We start from the raw sequence: 23,981 nt of genomic DNA, 5'->3' as shown, positions 1-23,981 counted from the left end.
CTCCATAAACGGATTCAACATTGTCGTTGACTATGGCACCTGTAGACTTCAATTTGCAAAAAGCATATCTAGAAGTCATCCTTTGATTCTAAAACCTACTCCAATGAGTCTAGAATGTCCAAAAATGGCTATTTAGCCTCTTTTTGCACCCAATTTGGTCAAAACTAGAGAAGTTATGACCTCTCCTAGTTTTCCCACTATTTGCTCTACAATTTGCACAAAATCTGGAATCGTCCTCCAATTTCTCCCACCAAGCACTCTAACTGAGTGACATTTTCACTTAAAATCAGGTGAAATTTTCAAGACTTTAAAACTTCTTCTAACACTTAAGTTTTGAAAACTCTGGCCACATGGGGGGGCCACATGCCTAGGGGCTATGCCAATGGCCCGCCCCCACCGGTCTGACCCCCCACTCCACCACCCGCATTCTGTTCACATGACCATTTTTTTGGTTATGGCTATTACTGTGGTTATAGTTTTTGGGTTGTGGTTAGCCCCTAACCATGGTCTGTGGACCGAGGTTGGGGTTTACCATGGTCCCATCCCCCCAACTTGCAAACCATATCACTTTAAATTAAACCACCTTCCCCATATATTTAAGAAACACTGTGTGGGCGCGATGATTAGTGCTTGGTTTGTGATATGGGAGGTCACAAGGTCAATCCTGGCCTCCACCCTATCCTCCATAGTAAATTTTAATATGCCATTAGGAGGACACGTGGCAGTCTTAGACTTAGCCACGTGTCACCTCCTCATTGGCCAGAAACAAAAACTCGTGACCAATAGAACGATGCCACTGAGCCTGCGAATAATCCAAAGAATATGCTAAATGAATATACCATAGGAATATGCCAAAAATATTCCTTTTGCTACCTAGGATGTATGGATGCCCAGTGCGCATCCCTGTCAACACTCACAAAAATTTTGCCTGTTTGAGAAAATGACCAACACGCGATATCTTGAGCATATGATATCGGTTTTCCCCCAATCAAGTTGTGTCAAAATCAATATGATGAAATCTATGTGGTGGTTTAGGTTCCAAACCATTCTGACAAATTTGAATTTTTGGAAAATTTTGAGCTCTTGATCTCTCTTCCCCACTGAAAAATTTTGGTCCCCAAAATTTCACTTTCAATTGTTCAGCATTTGAAGGTATAGTCCTTCACTTTTCCAAACTTGATCCAATCAATGATTGTAGTGCCTTTACTTGTACTTGTCTTGCATATTTTTCAAGTTGAACTTCAAATATAACCTGATCAAAGAATTCATGTTCAATGTTCTTCTCAGCTTGTCCATGTCGCTACGGCCATCCACAGCAACATCCTTGCCAAGAATAAATCCCAAAAAGACTTTAAAAAATGAATCAAAACAAGTTTGACATAGTGAATGCTTGTATAACTTGAGTACTTAACACATTTGTAATATACTAAATGTGTTGCAACTACTCATACAACAATTTTAAAATTCTTTCTAAAACTACAAATAGAAATGAATTTTACAATATGGAATAAATTTGAATCCCAAATTTTCCATTCAAATTAACTATCAACAAGCCAAAGTATCATAACAGTGCCCAAAGAAAACATAGTTGCATATAAGTTATTTGTTTATGAACATCACTTTTACAAATCCCAACTATGGGGATATGAAACTAGTGCAAAACAAAGATTTACAAACTTTAGTTGAACAAATAGTCTGCCCATTTCTTACCCAACCATGTAAATGAACCCTCTATTTGAACTTTTTCTTCTTCTGAAGCTGCTTCAGGGATGGTCGCATCTTGCGCCACTTTTTCTTTTGTCACTTCCTTTTCTGGTGCTTTCGTAATTTTCTTTCCCTTTCTAGGATGAAGTTGTGGAAACAATTTCCAACACTTCTTGACCCAATTCCTATTGATATTGCAGTGAGTGCAAAATTTCTTTTGAGCTTCTCTTGGCTTACATGTCTTTAACCTTGGATGAGATTTTCTCTTTTCGGTCTCAATTCCATTAGATATAAACATCTTCTTGATAATTGCTTTACTTTTATAGCACTTATCTACACAATGGTTATATGAAAGGCAAAAGGTGAATGGAAACACATTCCTCAACATGTTATTCAAATCAGCATGTTGTTTTCCATCATGAAAATCATTTGAATTAACTCGAAGATTATACCTCTTTTTGTTGTCCTTTGTTTTACGCTTCTTGCATGAGGAACTTGCATGGCAAGAATAACTTAGCTTCATGTCTTCTTCAACTTGTTCATCTCTCTTTGGAGATGTTTTGTACTTCAAGTCCTCCTTATACTTGAGGAATCGAGTGGGTACAGATTCTCGATGCAAATCCTAACATCTTGCCTCCCCATGTCCTCTCTTATGGAAAAAGGAACACAATACCCATGATTTGTCATTACAAGATCATTTTTATTTTGCAACATAGCCTAAGACTTCATATTTAGGTCTATCCTTTGCCTCAATTGGATTTTTAATGCCTTGATGGTTCACTCCAAGGCCTCGTCCCTTGTAACCCATCTTGGTCAAGAGCTTGGAACCAATGCCTTTACAATGTTTTTCAAAGGCATCAAATGAATTTACATCAACACTTTCATGTAAAGAAGAAGCATGTGAATTCTTACTATGTGCCTCATCTTTTGATTGATATACCAAGATGTTTTCAACCTCTCTTTTGATTATGGATGTGTCCGCTTGGAATTTTTGGCTCTCTTCTTTTGAGCTCCTTGAATTTGGGTGTTGATAAAACCTCATCCTCCACATCATGTGGAAAAAAGGTACAAACCTGTCCATCTTCTTTCTTTGAGGGACATTATACACTAGCATATTGCAATAGAGTTGTAGAGAAAAATGAAGATTATGGAGAATATGGTCATTTATCACCATTCTTGCTACCTTCTTCCCTTAGAGAAAATTCTCCTTTTGGAGGTCTAGAGCTTTCGCCTTGCAATTTGATAATATTCCTCTCTTCATAGAGGACTTTCACCATTTCTTCCATGTCTAAGAAAGAATTTCTAAAAGCCTTCACATGTTCTGACATTCTTACAGGCTCTCCTCCTTGGGACATGCTTTGCTTCAAGCTTCTACTGCAACTTGAGGTAGAACTGGTAGTAGAGATTGTAACAATCTTGCTCTACTTTCCAAAACCTTCTCCTCACTTGAGCTTCAAAACACATTCGCTTCCAAACAACAGTCAATTCCTCCTTGAAAAAATAAAACCATTACTCTAATACCAACTGGATATGAATGTGGAATATAAGTTTTCTATGCTAAGATCCTCATCAAAATACAAAATTGTGCTTGAGGTTTGTACTCCAAAATAGTAAGTAAAAACATGAGTTTTTATGTGTTTTTTCTTATGTTAATTTCATGAAAAACTTTGAACATGAAATCAAAACACTGAATGGAAGCATGGATTAATCAGTAATACACCATCCATTTCTAAAGGATTTCATCCCTCCTGGGCTACATGTCCTTGGATCAACTCTAATGGCATGGCCCCTTCTGATTATGCTCAATGTTTAGAAAAAGAAGAGTACATAAAGTGCTAAGAAATGGAATGGTTAATTTCTCCTTCAAAGAAACAACTTCTGCAAGAGTTATCACTCCATATACATGTAAACCTACAGTCAAACACGTAGAATTTCAGCAAACAAAGGCATCTTACACCAAGACCCCATACTCCAACTTCATAGAGTGTCAACAGTACCACAATCCACTTGAAGTACATAAACAAGTATCTTATCCAAAACACATAGAGAAAAGAGGAATAAAAGCTACAACATTGATGTAATAGTTGTTTCAGAAATCACATGGAGGCTGGAGGACCCTTGCAAGGTCATATCCATCTTCAAACTCCTCCATAAACGGATTAAACACTCTAGTTGACCATGGCACCCATAGACTTTAATTTGAAAAAATCCTATCTAAAAGTGCTCCTTTGATTCAGAAACCTACTCCAATGAGTCAAGAATGTCCAAAAATGGCTATCTAGCCTCTTTTTACACCCAATTTGGTCGAAAACTAGAGAAGTTATGACCTCTCCTAGTTTTCCCACTATTCACTCTACAATTTCGCCCCCAAGCTCTCTAACTGAGCGACATTTTCGCCAAAAATCAGGTGAAATTGTTAGAATTTTAAAACTTCCTCTAACGCTTATGTTGTAAAAACTCTGACCACGTGGGGGGGCTAAGGCCAACGGCCAGCCCCCACCGACCAGGCCCCCCACTCCACCACGTGCATTATTTTCACATGATCATATTTGTGGTTACGGTTGTTGGCGAGGTTACAGTTTTGGCGGTGGTTAGCCCCTAACAATGGTCCATGGACCAAGGTAGGGGGTTAACCGTGGTCCCATCCCCCCAACTTGCAAGCCATATCACTTTAAATTAAATCACCTTCCCCATATAGTTAAGAGACATCGTGTGGGCGTGATGGTTAGTGCTTGGTATTTGCTATGGGAGGTCATAGGTTCGAGCCTAACCTCCACCTTGTCCACCATAACAAATTTTAATATGCCATTAGGAGGACACATGGTGACCTCAGGCTTAGCCACGTGTCACCTCCTCATTGGCCAGAAACAAAAACTCGTGACCAATAGAATGGTGCCACCGAGGTTGCGAATATTCCAAAGAATATGTTGAAGGAATATACCATAGTAATATACCAAGAATATTCCTTTTGTTGACAAGGTTATATGGATGCCTAGTTAGCATCCCTTTCAACACCTGCAAAAATTTTGCCTGATTGAGCAAACGATCAACACACGATATCTAATGTGGATGATGAGATCTACGTGGTTCTTCAGGTTCCAAACCATTTTGACAACTTTGAATTTTTGGCAAATTTTGAGCTCATGATCAATTTTCCTTGAGTAGGGGTCTTAACAGGTAGAATCTATGAATATATGGTGAATTTCTAGTTTATATTTGCAAATTTTCACTTAGATGGTGCAAGATAAGAAAATTTTATTTATGAGTGTGTCAGCTGAGTTGGATGCCAAATAAGAAAATAATCACAAAATTGGCCCCCAAGCCCTTTCTATAAAGAAAAAATCTCTGACACGTGTCATGACTTCACTGGGCACAAAATTTGGGTTTACATCATGCTATAGTTATGTTATTGTTAGCATGATAAGGGTTGGTAGTTTATGTGGCATGATGATGGAGTAGTATGATGTGATATGGTGAAGGCCGACGTGGGAAGGTGATGCATTGTGGTATGCCTACATATAAGGCCGAGTGCCACACTTCATGCCCCTCACAATTTCATTCTAAAGGGTGTGGGGGACACAAAAGGGAACCACATGGCAATCTCGGACCCCTCGACCAAGTTAGTTTTTGTGCATGTTCACAGTGTGGAGCATCGTGGGTCGTTAGATTTCCCAACATTCCCACCATTAGATCTCGGCACTGATGCCTTCCCCACGTTGATGCTCCACAACTCGTGGTCGTTATGCCCATGCCATTGTGTTATGTTAACGCTCGCTCGTCGATGCTTTTGATGCGAGTTTTTCCCTATAAATCTCTATGGCTTTTGCATAGCAAACCCCTTTTCTTTTTAGAGCCTTTGTTTAGACTTTCCTTCAGGATCTTTGGCTCCTTTAGGACACCTTCTAACTTTGAGACCTTGATGATCATTCTTCCAAGAGGAGTGGTGCATTCTGGTACTAACATCAACTCCATGGGGGAGAACGTGACCTTATGGCCTATGGAGAACTTGTAGTTCTAGTGCCTTCATTAGGCTATGGAGTCTTCTTCAAACACGCTTCTTTCCCTTCCTTGTGACCCTTATTTAAAACTAAAAAATTGCAATATTCAAATGAAAATTCTTGCAAGTGAAATTCATGAAATATGATCTTTTATTTTTCTTTTCTCCTTTTTTTTAACATTAAAAATAAGTACTTATGAGAAGAATTTCTTCAAGAACCTACCATTTACAAGTTTCCCAAGGAAATCTTGATTGAGAGTCTCAAGCTAGTAAGTGTCATTATCTTGGACTTATTGCACTCGAAATGGACCAATCCAGGAATTGTCAAACTTCTTGTTCTTGCCTTTATTTGCTTGGATTCAGTCCCATTTAACCACAAAACCTCCCATTTTCATATTTTGTTCCTTTTCTTTCTTATCAAAAATGGATTTCAATTTCTATCAATAAGCTTTAGTTTTTCTTAAAGCTTCTTCTCTTTGTTGTTGAGCTTCTATGAAATAATAGATTCTTTTCCGCATTGGACTGGTGTTTGGTTCCTCTTCCTTTAGCAACTTCATTACTCGTAAGGTGAGATTCATGGGGAAATCACATTTATACCATACACCAATTGATAAGTAAAAGTTCCCATATCTCTCTTGGTGTTGATTTTGTCTACCATAATGGCCCTATTGATCTTCTCAAAATATATATGAGCCTCAAGTGTCCACCTTACACCACTATTCTTTTTTACCATGCTTGTTATATACTTGAGGAGTTCTCTAGAATTTGCATTGAATCTGCACAAAAAAATTATATTACCCAAAATGATTGAAATTCCTTCTTATTCCAGGGTAAACTAATCTTTGATATAACCTCTACCCTTTCTAGATTAATCTACACCATATTAGAAACCATGTGCCAATAATTTTCCTTCTTGCAAGCTAAAAAATGACTTCTTAAGAATCAAAGAAAGACTAAATTTTGTACACTTCAGGAAGGCTTGTCTCAAATGATCTAGGTGTTCTTCATCTAACTTGGAGAATATTGTAATTTCATCTAAATATATAACTATGAACTTGGCTCTTTCTCCCACAAAATCAATTTCCATATCCCTTTGAAATGTCGCTCCTACATTCATCAAACCATATGGAATTTTGTCGTACAGGAATGTACCCCAAGGTGTGGTGAAATAGGTCTTGTCTTTATCTTCTAGATGAATAAACATTTGATTATAGCTTGATAAACCATACATCATTCATATTATTTTGGCTCCTATCACCTTCTACAATAAATGATCCATCTTGGGCAATGTGCAATTGTCCTTTAGTGAGCATCTATTCAAATTCCTAAAATCCATGCATAACTTGATATCTCCATTCTTCTTTCTAACCTGCATCAAATTCGCTACCCGCTTAGAGTATCTCAAAGGCACAATAATTTTCACATCCATCAACTTCCTAATTTCCTTTTCTATTATTGGAAACAAAATAGGGTTAAATCTCCTCAGCTTATGTAGAAAAGGCTTAGAATTTTCCTTCAATGGTATTCTATGTTTTATTATGGGCATATCATAAGTTTTAAGATATTTATAACTCCATTCAAGAACATGTTTGAATTTCTTAAATAACTCCATGCACCTTATTTTTCTAGTGGGTTCCAAAGATTTGGAAAGCTTTGTCTTTTGCAAATTCTCTTTAGTTCCTAATTTGGGTTCCATAAATTTGGCCACAAACTAGAAAATATGTCTCGTAGAGATATCATTTTGATCAAATATATGTTCCAGCAGGACTAGCCCCTTTGGAATAATGTTTTTCTTAATTTGTATCACTTCATGACCTCTGATTTGGTTGAGGAAGTTGATATTTTCTTCCTATAATTCTACCTCCTCTGGATCCATTTAAAAAGCTTGATCCTCGTAATATATGTTACTGGTTGAAAAATCATCCACTAACTCCAAAAACATATTTAGTTTTTCATTATCTTTGAAAAATTTCCAATGCTTGATGTTATGTGGGATAGAGAGCTTGTATCTCATATCAACTTCATATTTCAATTTTTGGCTCAGGAGGTGGCTTAAATATGTTGGTTGTTGTCTCCAACGCATATTCATGTTTATTGTCTTCCCTGCATATAGTTTTAATGTTAAATGTATCGAAGTAATTTTCAATATAATCAAATATCGCATTTCAGTGCGATCTCATTCAGAGGTGTTTGGTTGTGTAGATTTCCTTATTTGGAATACTACCAACTCTGAATCATTATAAACCATGACGTTCTTCACTCTCATATCTCTTATTGTCTCTAAACCTATAATTAATGCCTCATATTCAATAACATTGTTTGTGGCATCAAACTCAAGTTTAAATGATCGGGGAATGTTTTGGTCCACAAGAGGTACTAAGAGTACTCCTGATCCTATTATTTCCCTAGAGCATGCTCCATCAAAGAACAAATTCCAAATTGGATGTTGTTCCTATTGTTTTTCAATCTTACCAAGTGATTTATCCACTTCTCCTATTTGTTTAGGGTTCATGAATAGGGTTCTTGGATCTCTTAGTGTCACCAACAACATATATGATTTTAGCCTCTCTATACAGTCTCCTCTCTTGACCCCCAAAGATAGGTATGGTAGCATATCATAAATTCATCTATAGGGTCATGTTGTATTGTTCAACGACCCCCCCATTTATTATATAAATAGTTAGTAGTTAGTATTGTATTAATAAATGGGGAACCTTTCAAAAATTTAAAAATACTTAGCGAATAAAAGCTTTCCTTTTGAAACCATTCGGAATAAAACCATGGATAAACTTAAGATATTAAATCAAGTGATTTTGTGACTAGTTATTCTCGCTTTATCGCAATTCGTAGGATCTGAAGTAATAAAGGTTAGTCATGAGTCAGAATCCAAAAAATACGATAAAAGAAGCCCCCTTAAAAGACCGAAGACATCATTGAACTCTTTATAAAACTTAAGGCTTAAGATATTCCTTATAAAATAAAGTATTTATTGCAATTGCATCGCGGCTTTTACATGGCTGCAAACATGCAAACGTTTTACAAGAAACTGTGTTTTGTGATGTGATCCAGACCTGACGGAATAATAAAACTATTATAAACTTCAATCAGGTCCAACATATCCAAAATACCTATTTTAATGGACTAATCCTCATTTAAGAAAACACGCTCAAAAAAGTAAAAGGTATGCTGCTCATCGCAAATCGAAAAACACCAAAGCAACTTTGAATTTCTCTTTTCACGATCACTGATATTGCTATTTGCAATTTACGATTTTGTGATATTTCGATTTTTTGATATTAATATTTTGCGATTTTGCAATATTACGATATTGCGCTTCATCGCACTTGCATGATCAGCATCCCACATAACACACACCAATTTGAAATATTATTTAGAAACTTGCGATTTGTTTTTTTGATGAGTCATAGAGGAAATCACGCGTAGGCCTTAATGCATAGTTAATAAGGTTTAATTGCATTTAATATTTTAACGGCTTAAGAAGATTCATATCTTTTTACCCATATTTGAAATAAAAGCTTCATCGTTATGTTCTTTCAAATTTATTGTCTAATTTTGTTTCTGCTTTCCTTTCCACTCTATGTTTTACTATGTTTTCTCCATTGCCCAAATTTGAGGAAAGTTCTAAAGGAAACAAAGTTCGAAAAAATGGTTAAGAAAGAAAAGAGGACTCAGAGGCTACTATGTCTGAGGACTCAGACACGCTTCCACTCTTCTCTGATACCACCTTTAACAAGGATGGCAGGACTACATCATGGGAGCCAATGTAAAATTTACTAGAGGAAGAAAACCCAAAGGCTTTGGAACCTAAAGCAACATCAGATGTCGAGGACTCATCCGAGGCTTCTTATTTTGAAGAAGAATGTTCTTTCCTACAAAAAATAGATGTTAGGCCTAAAATATTGCCATACAGTGATATGGTAAAATGGATCATTGACAATGTGGATATTTCAGTTAAAACATTCAGAAATTCTAGGTATGAAATCATGGGGTCATTTAAACTAGACAGGTTAAGTCAAATGTACCCTCTGCCAGAACCATAGAAGCTCTATGATAAAGCCTTTATTGAGCATTTTTCCAAAGAAAATGAAGAACCGATGGACGTCATGCAGGATTGGAGGTCTGTCTCCAACAAGTTCAAGTAGGAGAAAACTGGTATGTACCCAATTGTACCTCTATCAGCCCCACATAATTTTGCAGCTGCAATGTTGTGTAGGCTATTTGGAAAGGCTAATACTACCAAGTTTTATATTGAATGGGTTCCATTAATTGATGCAGTTGTTAATGCTATAATCATGAACTGGAGCAATATATTTTGGCTATGGCCATTAAAGAATACAGGCATAATAGAATTATCTCCTCTTAGGTTATCCCTTCCTTTTACATGAGTGCTTATGTGATGGATGCTATATGTTTTTGTTCACATTTTCCAAACATGGGCTGAAAATGGACTCTACAGGACCTACTCCCATCCATGTTTATCATAAAGTTTTGAGGGAATCACAGTTTAGCTCCCATTTTTATAAAAATTTTCATGGTGTTATGTTGCCAATTTACCAGACCATTTTTTATAAAAAAAGCCCCCAGGCTATTAGAGGAAGCAAAGACAGACATCTTGCCAGTGGCAAGATGGTTTGGCAAGGAATTATTTACTTATATCAGAGTTTTGGGAGTATCACAACTCTACATGTTCTTCCATTTTATGTTCCGGATAACTTATTGGCAAGAGAGATTTCCTATCAAATGGTGGGGGATAGTATAACCAATACCCTCAAAGAACAAAGGAAATCTGTATGGCCAAACTTCTCACTGCAATGTGGTGCTTTCACATTTAACATGATTATGGGCAAGCAGAAAAAGAGATACAAAACATCACATCCCTGAATCTGTCTACTCTGTCAGGCAGACAGTATGACCCTAACAAGGTCACCCGAAACTTCACCACTATGGTCAAAATCAGACAATTTATTCATCAGTACGATCATTTTGATGATCTCTTTAAAGTATCTAAGACATTTTCACAAGTCTTACATTTAGCACTAATAAAACTCAACCCAATGGACCTCATCCTCTTCCACCTATACAGGAATAAAATACTGACAAAGGTCCCTTTCGACCAATTACAGATTGAAGAAATAAGAGAACCCACTCCCAGAGTATGCCTGGAGGAAAGTTCCAAGCATAATTTTGATGAGGAATATTAAGAGAAGTTAGTTCAAGGTTCAAAAGACTCTAAACACCAACCTCAAAATAAGGAAGAAAGCCTCGAGAAACATCCTCAGAAGGATGCAGATGAAAGTGTTGAAGAAACAACTAAAATGGCCTCGGCTAAGGAACACATGGACACTGACTCCACACAGGCTCAAACAGAAAAGATCAAAGTCATTGATCTGGATAAAGAATGGGAGAAATTTAATAAAAATCTCCAAGTGCAGCAGACAAAGACAAGTCTTGAAGGAACATATAGATTTCAGACTCCTAAACATACTCAACAGGTTATAAATCTAGAAACAACAATACAAGGAGTTATAACTACTCAAGATATTGAAATAATCCCAGCACACCCAACTTCAGAAATTATTTTAAAGATTGAGGAAATAACCCCACTTGACATATTCTACAGCCCAACTCATAAGGAGCTAGTAAAGAGGCAAAGGAAGAAAAGTAAATTAGATGCATTGGCAACAACAACTCTTGGAAGTGAATCAATGGAGGTAGTATGGAAAGACACCCCCATTGATCCATCAGAAAATATTACAAAGATATCACAATTTGCAGTCACCTATGCAGCTGCAACAATTGAAAAGGTAGCAGAAGTTCGACTTTTTCTTAAAGAAAAAGGAGAAAGAGTTCAGATGTTGGAACAATAACTAAAACAAGAAACACAGAGCACCAATAGGCAAGCACAGATGAAAATGGCATAGCTTCAAAAATATTTAGAGAAAATGAGATTACAACATCAAACAGACATCACAGAGAAGGACTCACAGATTCATCAAATGCAGACTGTAATGAATAAATTCAGAGACCACCCTCAAACAGAAGAATTCATTAAAGAGGCACTTGAGATAAACTCTCTATTATCAAAGCAACAGGAAATATTCTGCCAGAAAATCTCATTGATCAATCCGTATGTGAAACAAGTGATAAATTAACCAACCAAGTGGTTGACCAGATATTAGAATATGAAGAGATCTATAAGAGGATTTCAGAGATTATTTCTTGGCAGGACTTTGAAGAAGGTAGAAAAGCTGATCTGCCAAAAATCTAGGAGTCCCACAAGGATATTTTATTCACAGAATGGGACATACAGTTAAAGCAAGCAGAAAGGGCAGCAACAATAGTAGCTAGTACGACAAACAATATAATTGATGTTGTGAACAAAAACCTTCATACTGCCAATATCATCAAAGAATACAGGCCAGAAGCTCTCCCAGAGATCAAACAGTTAGAAAAACAATGGAAAGAGACCACAAAAATGAAAGTTGAGGCAATCAAACAACTGTCCAAACTTGATTGGGAAACCTAATGGTAATTTCTGGTGAAACTACACAGTCAATGGACGAATCTATGTTTTATAACCAATTCTACTCAAAATATGGTGTTGCCACTCACTGATGTTGTATTTACCAGACAATTAAGATATAGAATTGGCCAGCCACCCCAGATGAAGCCAATGATAGATATCTGTGAACTCAAGGACTGAATGGCTGACTAGAACCATTCAATTTGAAGAAGATTTTCATCATTTTATTTTCTATTTTAGTTTTTTATTTTACTTATTCTGAGGAAGGTTGTTTGAAACCTCCCCAGCATTTTATGTAATAATATATTTTTGATACATAATTTATATTATTTAAACCCCTCTCTTGCATTTAGAGAAGGGTCCAAAATTTTATCAAAAACACTTTACAAAGACTTGCACTTATGTACTTTTGTGACTATCTTGATAAGATAATGGGAACAAGATCTTGATTTTCTTAGAGATTGAAGCATACTCTACTGAATTTTCACTTTTGTACTCTTAGAGTATATTTAGTTGAAAGGAAGCAAATCAATATTTCTGACTTCATGAGTAGAACCTCTCATATCTGGTACTTCTATCTTTATGGTTATGTTTTGTTTATGAATTGGTAGTAATCTTTCTTATATTGTGTTATGTATGAAATTTGAGCTATAGTTTGACATTATTGCACTTTTGTAAAATGTTTTAGTTGTAATTCCTTATTGAGTACATGAGCAATTGATATATGTGATATAGTTTCCACAATTATTTTGCCTAACTATTTAGTCAAAATAATTATCATTAACAATTTCATCTCTTATAGCAATTGAATGATCTTTATTACCTGTTTCTCTAAGATATCTTTGTAGATCGCATGATTTAAGTTATTCTCAGGTATATATTAAGATAAATGTTAGAATAGATAGCTTCATGTGTTTGTTGTTTAAATTAGATCATTTTTAGTTAAGTCATTTCCCATTATACATTATATAAAACCAACATCATCATCATATCAATTCTTGCTGGGAAATTGGTCCCATTATCCCCACTAGGAGCCACCATACCAAACGCAAAAGGAGTTTCTTCCAAGGTCTGAATAGGGTGGTTATCCCCCATGTTGTTGCAACGAAATTATGGGGCTTCCACATTTTGGTGCTAGAAGGAGGGTATAACTGTGAATGGCAAAGAGAACTGATCATAAATGAAAAAGGCATCCTAAGAGTCGTTCCCCCTCTAGATCACCTCCAACTTCTACATCCCCATCTAGAACTACAATCTCAACATCAAAAGTTGAGCAAACCTCTCCAAAATCTCCTAGTGAATCTCAAATAATACCTTCTTCAGGCTATAACCCTTAATCCCTAGATGTTCAGACCTTGATAGAGAATTTAGAACAAATCTCTATTTCAGCTAAAAAAACTGTAAAATCTCAGTCATCTAAAGGAAATTTTTCCTCCGTTCTACAACCAAGACAAATCTTGACTCGTTCTCAAAGCGAAAAGACTGGAATTCCTCCTTTTGAATTTCCTAATTCTTCTTTCTGAAAGAAAACCAAGAAATTTGAATCATAGACATCCATTAGCAAGGTTTTATCCCATTCTCCACCTCAAACCCCTTCATTCCCTCCACTCATTCCAACCGCTTCCATTCCAACTACTGGTGCTAGTTCTTCTAGCCTAAGAACCCAATTGGCCTCTTCTTCAACTCAAACTCCACTTATATCCTCTTCCACTCAAACCCCTTCTATCATCTCATCCACTGAAAATCAAATGGCAGGTCAACAACGATAACAACCATGAGTACAACCATGGAATAACCTCAATGTTATAGCAATGGCAACTCCTCTTCACCCTCTTCCTACTCATCTTGAAATATGGTTGCCTAAATTTATTCCAATGATCAACTACTAGTTGAGGAACATCTCCATAACTATATGCTAGCCATAAAATTAATTGGAGTCGATGAAGAAGACTGCGTAGTCATATTATTTCCATATACTCTTAAAGGATCAACAGGATCCTGGTATTTTTCGTTACCACACCCCCCCCCCCGCTCCATAACTAGATGGGATTTGCTCAAATAACAATTCTTATCTAAGTTTGGAGATGATAGAACCACTTCATCTCTCATGAATGAATTGTCCAATATAAATGCTAACAAGGATGAAAAGGTCAAACATTTCAACTCCATATTCAAGAAACTGCTCAATAAAATTATAACTATGTCAACGCCTGGTGTTGATGTTCAAATTGAGTGATACATGTATTCTCTTCCTTACAATATAACCATTTTTGTAGATAGAGCGAATTTGCCCACATTAGACAAGAACATGAAGAAAGCCCCAAAGATCCTTTTCATCATGAAGGCCTTCAGAAAGTACTGAAACCATGTCTAACAAAATGGTTGAAATGAAGAAACAATTTACTAAATCCTCTTCTACTAAAAAACCTTTTAGATCTTTTAGGAGGAATCAGTATTCTAGTTCTCAGCCACCAAATACCATATCTAATGTTGAGTCTAACTTAGAAGAAGAGGAAGAAGAAAACACAATGACCGATGAAGAAACTGAAGAAGAAGAATTAGTCGAACTAAATGGGATGTGGGACTTTATCCTTCCAAATGAAGAATAACAAGAAGCTTTTTCCCATTAGCACCAGAAGCAAACCGCTTGCTGATATGACTCAGTCAAATCAAAAGTAGAAAACTCCAACTCCTTCTACTAAGGGAAAAGCAATTAGTAAAAAGTATTCTCCTAAGGCTTCACAACAAAATCCATCTTCATCGAACCTTCCATCTACATCAAAGACCCTGGTAGTTACTGATACCACGGAGTACAATATTGTGGAAGAAATGAAGAAGAGTAGGGCCAATATTTTGCTACCTGAACTTAGCAAACTGAAGCAACAACAAAAAATACTACTTAGAGAACTAAATGTAGTTCCTACTTCACCCCTGCTTACTTCTGTTGTATCTCAAGATGCTAAAGGCATAGGTAAACCCCCCACTCCTTCAAACAAAGTCAATCCTATAGATGTCATCCTAATCGATGATAGATCTAATTCACACACACCTCCTTTCCTCTTAACCTATGAAATTTTCAATAGGAACCTTCACAATTGTTTGATTGACACAGGAACCTCTTCTAATATAATTCCGACAACAGTTTGTGCTAAGTTAAACGTCACTCCTCAAAAGTGTGATGTTCATGTAGTACAACTTGACAGAACCAAGGTATAGGTCTTAGGGGAAATAAATTTAGTTAGCATTCGAATTTCCTGAAATCCCAAAGTCTCTCAAATAATTGATATATTAGTCGTTGATATTCCTGAATTATATGGTCTAATTCTAAGTAAAGACTAGTCCAAAAAATTCCATGGATATTTTGATACATACTGGTATCACATGTGGCTTCCCTACAATGGAAAGCCACATCAAATTTGAGTTGATTGAGATAAACACCTTAAACATAGAGTGACTGAATTTGAAGGTGATAATGAGCTGGTAGCATTCAATAATAACATTATTGGAAATTATTTGGCTGAGTCATTTTTAGGGAAATTTGAAGCACATGAGTCTCCCTTTTTGGATAATGTTTTCATTTCACATGTTGAAAATGTCTCATAGACAGATGCTTCCAAATGTAAAAATTTTGTAAATAAGCCCGTAGTTAATACTTTATTTTGGACTTTATACTTTGATGGCTCCAAATCTAATGATGGTGCAAGAGCTGGTTTTATCTTAATCAGCCTAGAAGGAGAAAAAACCATTTTAGCTTGCATATTAGAATTCGAATGTAAACATAATAACACAGAATATGAGGCATTGGTTCAAGGATTATATAAAGAAATTTTCCTTGACATCAAATATCTGCAAGTTTTTGGAGACTCAGTAATTGTCATTAAACAGGTAAGAAATACTATCCACTACCTTTCTGGACATCTTAAGCATTATCAATCATTAGTCTAGGATCTCACATCACATTTTTTAGCATTTAATATTTATCCTGTACCCATAATGAAAAATGCCAGTGTCGATATGTTAGCTAATGTTGCATCAAAACTCATACCATCTGAGGATTATAGTCCTGATAGACTTTCCACTGAATTACTTTTTAGACCACCTATTCCTAACAATGTCACTAATTGGAGATTCTTCAATGATGATTATGATATTGTAAATTTTCTATCATCAGAGGGGTCATACGATGACCAAATCATAATGAGCATGACCTTTAGTTAAAGCAGAATGCTGATGAAAATACAAGACCCAAATCTATAGTCAAATTAGAAGATCTTTATGATTTCAAAGACAGAATTAAGAAGGTAACTAATGCCAAAATCCAAAGCTCAACATTGAGATTTGAATTAGTGAACCTTGTAACTGATGACAAGCCTTAGAACATTAATCTAGGTCTTGGTCTATCCTCTGATGAAAGATCATCATTCATCTGATTGTTAAATAAATAAAAAGATATCTTTGCCAGGGATTATAATGATCTCAAAACTTATGATACCTCTGTCATACAACACACCATTCCAATGATCTCAAATGTTAAACCAGTGCAGCAGAAACTAAGGAAAACTCCCCCGAAGCTCGAAAGTCAAATGAAATTGGAGCTGAATAAACTCCTTAAGGCCATAATCATATTTCCTATTAGAAAAGAGAATGGTGACATCCGTATATGTAGAGATTTTCGAAATTTAAATAAACATGACAAAAAGGCAACTTCCCACTGCCAACCATGGAACGCGTGCTGCAGTCAGTAGCTAGTTCTGAGCTCATGTCATATATTGATGGATTTTCAGGAAATAACCAAATCCTGGTCCATCTAGATGATAGATTGAAAACCACATTCATAATTAAATGGGTAACATATGCTTACAATAAAATTCCTTTTGGTTTGATTAATGTAGGTGCCACATTTCAAAGAGTTATGGATATAGCCTTTAAAGGACTCATTAACAAATCAGTTTTTATTTACCTCGATGATATCACTGTTTATTTCAAGGAGAGAAGCAACCATTTAAATGACCTCAAGCATATTTTTGAACGATGTAAAAAATATGGGATCTCGCTCAATCCAATGAAGTCTTATTTTGCATTAAGTGAAGGTAAACTTTTATGATTTATCCTATCAAAAAAGGGTATTTATATCGATCCAGAAAGGATTAAGGAAATTGAGAAAATCCCCTTACCCCAAGAAATCAATGCAGTGTTTCTTTGGTCAAAAAAATTTGTAAAAAGATTTGTCCCTAACTTTTCACAAATAGTTTTACCTTTACAGTCTATGATTAAGAAAAATTCAGTTTTCAAGTGGTGTCATAATGAAAGAGAAGAATTTTATCTAATCAAACAAGCTATTATTAATGCTCCCTCCCTTAAAACTCCCAATTTTCTAATCATTTTGTTTTATACACATTTACATACGAAACATCATATGATGTCGTTTTGACACATCTCAATGATCAACAGATTGAAGAAACAATCTCGTTTTTTAGTTCAACTCTCCAAGGTGTTGAATTAAATTACTCTACTATGGAAAAAAAGGGCTTTGCTATTTTTAAGTCAGTAAATCATTTCAAACCATTTATCCTTAAAACTCACACCAAAATCATAGTTCCATTCCCAGCAGTAAGGCAATTACTGGTACAAAGGGAAGTAGGAGAAAAAGGGCAAACTGGGTAACTGCACTGCAATAATATGATGTCGAAAATAGACCAGCTAAAATTGTTAGGGGTCAAGGTTTTTGTAGAATGTTAGCTGGAGCATCCAACTTACCAGCAGAAGAAGATTCAGGTGATGATATACAAATATCTAAGGTAAAAGCCTAAACGATACTGAATCTCAATATGTTGATCTCATTTTTTATTTAAAAAATGGATATGCTCCTATGCAACTCAGTCACAAAAGGAAAAGGGCTTTGAGTTTAAAATCAAAGCAATGTGAAATCATCAATTGTTTAGAAAAAATTATGACTATGTTTTGCTAAGGTGCCTTGAAAAATTTGAGGCAGAAAAGGTTTTGCAGGAACTCCATGATGGACTATCTAGTGGACATTTTGGAGGAGACACAACAGCACATAAAATCCTACATGTTGGCTACTACTAGACAACTTTGTTCAAATATGCACATGAATATGTATGGAAGTGGAAAACCTGACAAACTGTTGCTGGAAGACAAAGGAAAACTTCATTTCCCTTACAACTAGTCAACATTGAACAACCATTTGAGCAATGGGGACTCGACATAATAGGTGAGATCATTCCTCACTCTTCAAAGAAACATAGATACATCCTTACAACAACAGATTACTTTACTAAATGGGTGGAACAAATTCCAATAAAGGTAACCAATTCTAAGAAAATTATCGAATTTATTGATAAATTTATGAATACCATATTTGGCTTACCAACTATCGTGATGTTGGACAATGTATCTTACTTCACAGGAAACACTATGACAAAATTCTCTCTCAAAAGAGGTTTCAAACTTAATTATTCTGCTAACTATTATCCTCAAGGGAATGGTTTAGCAGAATCAACCAATAAAAATCTCATTAGGATCATTAAATGAACTATTGATTAGAGTCAAAGAAATTGGCATAAATATTTAAAATTCACTCTATGGGAAGATTGGATAACACATAGGACCTCAATTGGCATTTCTCCATTTAATCTGGTCTATGGGAAAGAATATGTCCTTCCTACAAATATAGTTATTCCCTCTCTAGCCCTAGTTCAATTTATTGAAGAAACTCCTTCTTCTTCTTTGTAATTAAGGAAATCACAAATCCTCAAACATGAAGAAGAAAGAGAGAAATCCAAAATCGTACATGTCCATCATCAATAGTTAGTTAAATCTTCCTTTGATGCAAATTCTGTAAGCACAAAATCATTTCAACTTGGAGACCTTGTATTGAAGTGGGATAAAGCACACGAGGAAAAGGGTAAGCATACCAAATTCCAAAGAATGTTGCCTGTATCATTTCAAATTACAGAACAAATCGTCCCATCAATGTTTCTATTGCAAGATTTATCAGGCAAGAGAGATTCTATGCCTGTGAATGGGTAGATTTTGAAAAGATATTTTTCATAGGAAGATAAGCTCTTCTATCCCCTGTACATTATCTCCTTTACTTTTCCTAGGAAAATAAAAGTTAAATAGCATAACTATTGGCCTTATGATAAAATATCTTGAAATATTTTGATTTTTCACTTTTATAAGTAGAGATTGTTAAGGATTATTATAACATTTGAAAATTACCTAGGTTCTATCTCTCTGAATTTTTCTTGTTTCCACCAAAATTATTTATCCTTTTAGAAACCTCCAACTTTATAAAAAACTTTTGTTCTATTATCAGTCAAGAAAAGAATCTTTAACAAAGTAAAGACTTTTTGCAGATAAGCATCTTCAACTCTATAATTGTCATCCAGAACTCTTAAGGAGCCAATGATTCTCCCCATCTAGTAAACTTTTATCTTTTTAGAGTTTAATTCTAAAGATATACTAAAACTTAAAAGATAAGAGGTCTCATAAAGAGCCTGTTTACCATGTTCATAGGGAAACAATAGACTAAAATTACCAATAATGCATACAAAAACACGGTAATGGCTTGAGATTATTTTAATCAGAAGACAAGGGGTATCATCATGAGCCATCTTGTTCAGTTGAATTACAACCAGTGAATGATATTGTGACTATTTGCCACCAAACCAAGACAAATACTTTTAAGTAATAAAAGGAAAAAATAAATTGCAAAAAAATAAATTGTTTAAAAAAGAAAAGACAGGAGAATAAGTATATGATTTTGAATGTATCTCTAAAAGCTACACTCTTATCTGGATGGGACACTGAATCATTGTTGGTTAAAAGGTAACCCTATCGAGGCTATGGAGCTTGCTGGCAACAGAGGCTCTACTTGTGACAAATGAGTACATCTAAAATCTTATCTGCAAAATCCCCCTACTTTATCTTTAAACTAAATAAAGACTGATATAGACAAAGGAATTTTCATTTTTAAGAGGATATCAAATGAATTGTAATTAGGTGAGTTTGTTTTTTTGACTATTTAGAGAAATATTACTTATCTTAAATTTTTGCAATTCCTATTTCCTGAAATATCTTTATTTTTAAAGTTTTAGAAATTTCAAAATTATCAGAGATAATTAGTTCTTCCAGTGAATCGCCAATTATTGTATTGTTCAGCAACCACCCCATTCATTATATAAATAGTTAGTATTGTATTAATAAATGGGGACCCTTTAAAAATTTTCAAAAAACATAGCAAATAAAATCTTTCCTTTTGAAACTATTTGGAATAAAACTGTGGATAAACTTAAGATATTAAATCAAGTCATTTTGTGACTAGGCATTCTTGCTTTATCGCAAATCACAGGATCTGAAGTAACAAACATTAGTCGTGAGTCAGAATCCGCGAAATTCGATAAAATAAATCCCCATAAAAGACTGAAGGCAACATTGAACGTTTTATAAAACTTAAGGCTTAAGATATTCCTTATAAACTAAAGTATTTATCACAATCGCATCGTGACTTTTACAAGGGCACAAACATGCAAAATTTTTATAAGAAACTACATTTTCTGATGTGGTCTGGACCCGATAGAAAAATAAAACTGTTATAAACTTAAATTAGGTCCAACATATCATAAATACCTATTTTAATGGAACAATCCTCATTTAAGAAAACGCGCTCGAAAAAGTAAAAGGTATGTCGCTCATCCCAAATCACAAAACACGAAAGAAAATTTGAATTGCTCTATTCACGATCACCGATATTGTAATTTGTGATTTTGCGATATTGCGATTTTGTGATATTGAGATTTTTCGATTTTGTGATATTGCGATATTGTGATTCATCGCAATAAAATTATCAGCATCGCACATAACACACACCAATTTAAAATATTACCTAGAAACTTGTGATGCGATGTTTCGATGAGTCATAAAGGAAATTATACGTAGGAATTAATGCATAGTTAATAAGGTTTAATTGCATTTACTCGTTTAACGGCTCAAGAAGATTGATATCCTTCTACCTGTATTTGAAATAAAAGCTTCACCCTTACGTTCTTTCAGAATTTACTATCTAATTGTGTTTCCACTTTCATTGTCGCTCCGCTTTTTACTCTATTTTCTCCATTGCCCAAATTTCAGGAAATTTCCGAAGGAAACAACGCTCAAAAAAATCGTTAAGAAATGAAAGAGGACTGTAGAGGCTACTACTTCTAAGGATTCAGACATGCTTCCACTCTTCTCTAATACCACGTGTAACAAGGATGACGGCACTACATCATGGGAGGCAATGTATAATTTACTAGAGGAAGAAAACCTAAAGGTCGTGGAAACTAAAGCAAAAACAAATGTTGAGAACTCTTCCAAGGCTTCTTATTTTGAAGCAGCATGTTCCTTCCTACACAGAATAGATGTTAGGCCTAAAATATTACCATACAGTGATATGGTAAAATGGATCATTGACAATGTGGATATTTCAGATAGAACATTCAGAAGTTCCAGGAATGAAGTCATGAGGTCATTTAAACTAGACAATTTACGTCAAATGCACCATCTGCGAGAACCACAGAAGCTCTATGATGAAGCCTTTATTGAGAATTTTTCCAAAGAAAATGAAGGCTTGATGGACGTCATGGATAATTGGGGGTCTGGCTTCAACAAGTTCAAGTGGGAGAAAACTGGTATGTACCCAATTGTACCTGTGTCGGCCCCACATAATTTTGCAGCCGCAATGTTGTTTAGGCTATTTGGAAAGGCTGATACTACCAATTTTTCTATTAAATGGGTTCCATTGATTGATGCAGTTGTTAATGTTATAATCATGAATTGGATCAATAGTTTTTCAAACAATTTGGGTATGGGCATTAGAGAAAACAGACACAATAGAATTATTTCCTCTCAGGTTATCCCTCCCTTTTACATGAGTGCTTATGTCATGGATGCTATATGTTCTTGTTCACATTTTCCAAACATGGGTTGGAAATGGACTTTACAGGACCCTACTCCCATCCATGTTTATCATAAAGTTTTGTGGTGATCACAATTTATCTCCCATTTTTATAAAATTTGTCATGGCATTATGTTGCCAATCTACCAAACCATTTTTTATAAGAAAGCCCCCAGACTATCAAAGGAAGCAAATATAGACATATTTCTAGTGGTAATATGGTTTGGAGAGGAATTATTTAATTATATCAGAGTTTTTGGGAGTATTATAGTGCCACATGTTCTTCCATTTTATGTTCCCGATAGATTATTGGCAATAGAGATTGCCTATCAAACAGTGGGGGATGGTATAAACAAAACCCTCAAAGAATAGAAGAAATCCATCTAGCCGACCTTCCTGGTGCAATGTCGTGCTTTTGCATTACATGATCATAGGCACGCGGAAAAAGAGATACAGAACATCACATCCTTGAATCTGGCTACTGTGCTAGGTAGACAGTATGAGCATAACAAGGTCACTCGAAACTTCACCACTATGGTCAAAATCAGAAAATTTATTCATGAGGACAGTGAGTTTTATGACCTCTTTGAAGCAGCTGAGACATTTTCACAGGTCTTACCTTTAGCATCAATAAAATTGGATCCAGCTGACCTAAACTGCTTCTGCCTATACAGGAATAAAATACTGACAAAGGTCCCTTTGGACCAATTGCAGATTGAAGAAATAAGAGAACCCACTCCCAACGTAAGCCTAGAGGAAAGTTCCAAGCATAATTCTAATGAGGAATCTCAAGAGAATTTAGTTCAAGGTTCAAAAGATTCAGAACACCAATCTCAGAATAAGGAAGAAAGCCCCAAGAAAGATCCTGAGAATGATGCGGAGGAAAGTGCTGAAGAAACAGCTAAAAATGCCTCGGCTGACGAACACATGGAGATAGAGACAAGTCTTTAAGGAACATCTAGATTTCAGACTCCACAACATAGTCAACAGGTTATAAACCATAAACAAAAATACAAGTTATAACTACTCAAGATATTGAAATAATCCCAGCACACCAAACTTTAGAAATTGTTTTAAAGATTGAGGAAATACCCACACTGGACATATTCTACAAGCCAACACATAAGGTTGTAGTAAATATGCAAAGGGAGAAAAGGAAATTAGATGCATCAGTAGCAACAACTCTTGGAAGTGAATCAATGGAGGTAGTATGGAAAGACACCCCCATTGATCCATCAAAAACTCTTACAAAGTTATCTGTTGTAGCGGCTACAACCACCCTCCAAAATTTTGCCTTAGCTTCATTTTGGAGCCTCCCTACCAATGTTTCATAGTAGCTTGTCTTGCTTCATCAAGTTCACAAGCTTCAATGTTTTTCTTGCACAAAGGCAGCTTTTCGATCATAGCTTGATGCACTCCCCTCACAGTTTGATCACCCGCACTTGATCCAACTGTAAGCTGAGCAGCTCCCCCAAGAAATTACGCATTTATAGAGGGAAACCAACCTTCCCTCTAGAAATTGCGCAATCATGTTTGGAAGCCTACTGGGCTCCAAAATTTCTCAATTCTTCCAGTCAACACTCACAATGAAAATGGCGCAATTTTCCCCAGCAGGGCTGCTCAGCCTAGAATTTGCACAAATTTGCACAGCAGTCACCTGCTCTACCAAGAAATTGCACAAATCTCTTGGGCAGCCAGCCCATCTCCCAGCCAAAAATGTGCATTTTCTCCCAGTAGTTGAGCAGCCTCTTGCATGTGTAGCTCAGTTGATAGGTTCC

This window comes from Pinus tabuliformis, chromosome X (genome assembly GCF_031772625.1).
Source record: "Pinus tabuliformis cultivar Carrire ecotype Pingquan chromosome X, CPIR1, whole genome shotgun sequence".
Lineage (NCBI taxonomy): Eukaryota > Viridiplantae > Streptophyta > Pinopsida > Pinales > Pinaceae > Pinus > Pinus tabuliformis.
Note: the sequence above shows the minus strand (reverse complement) of the source record.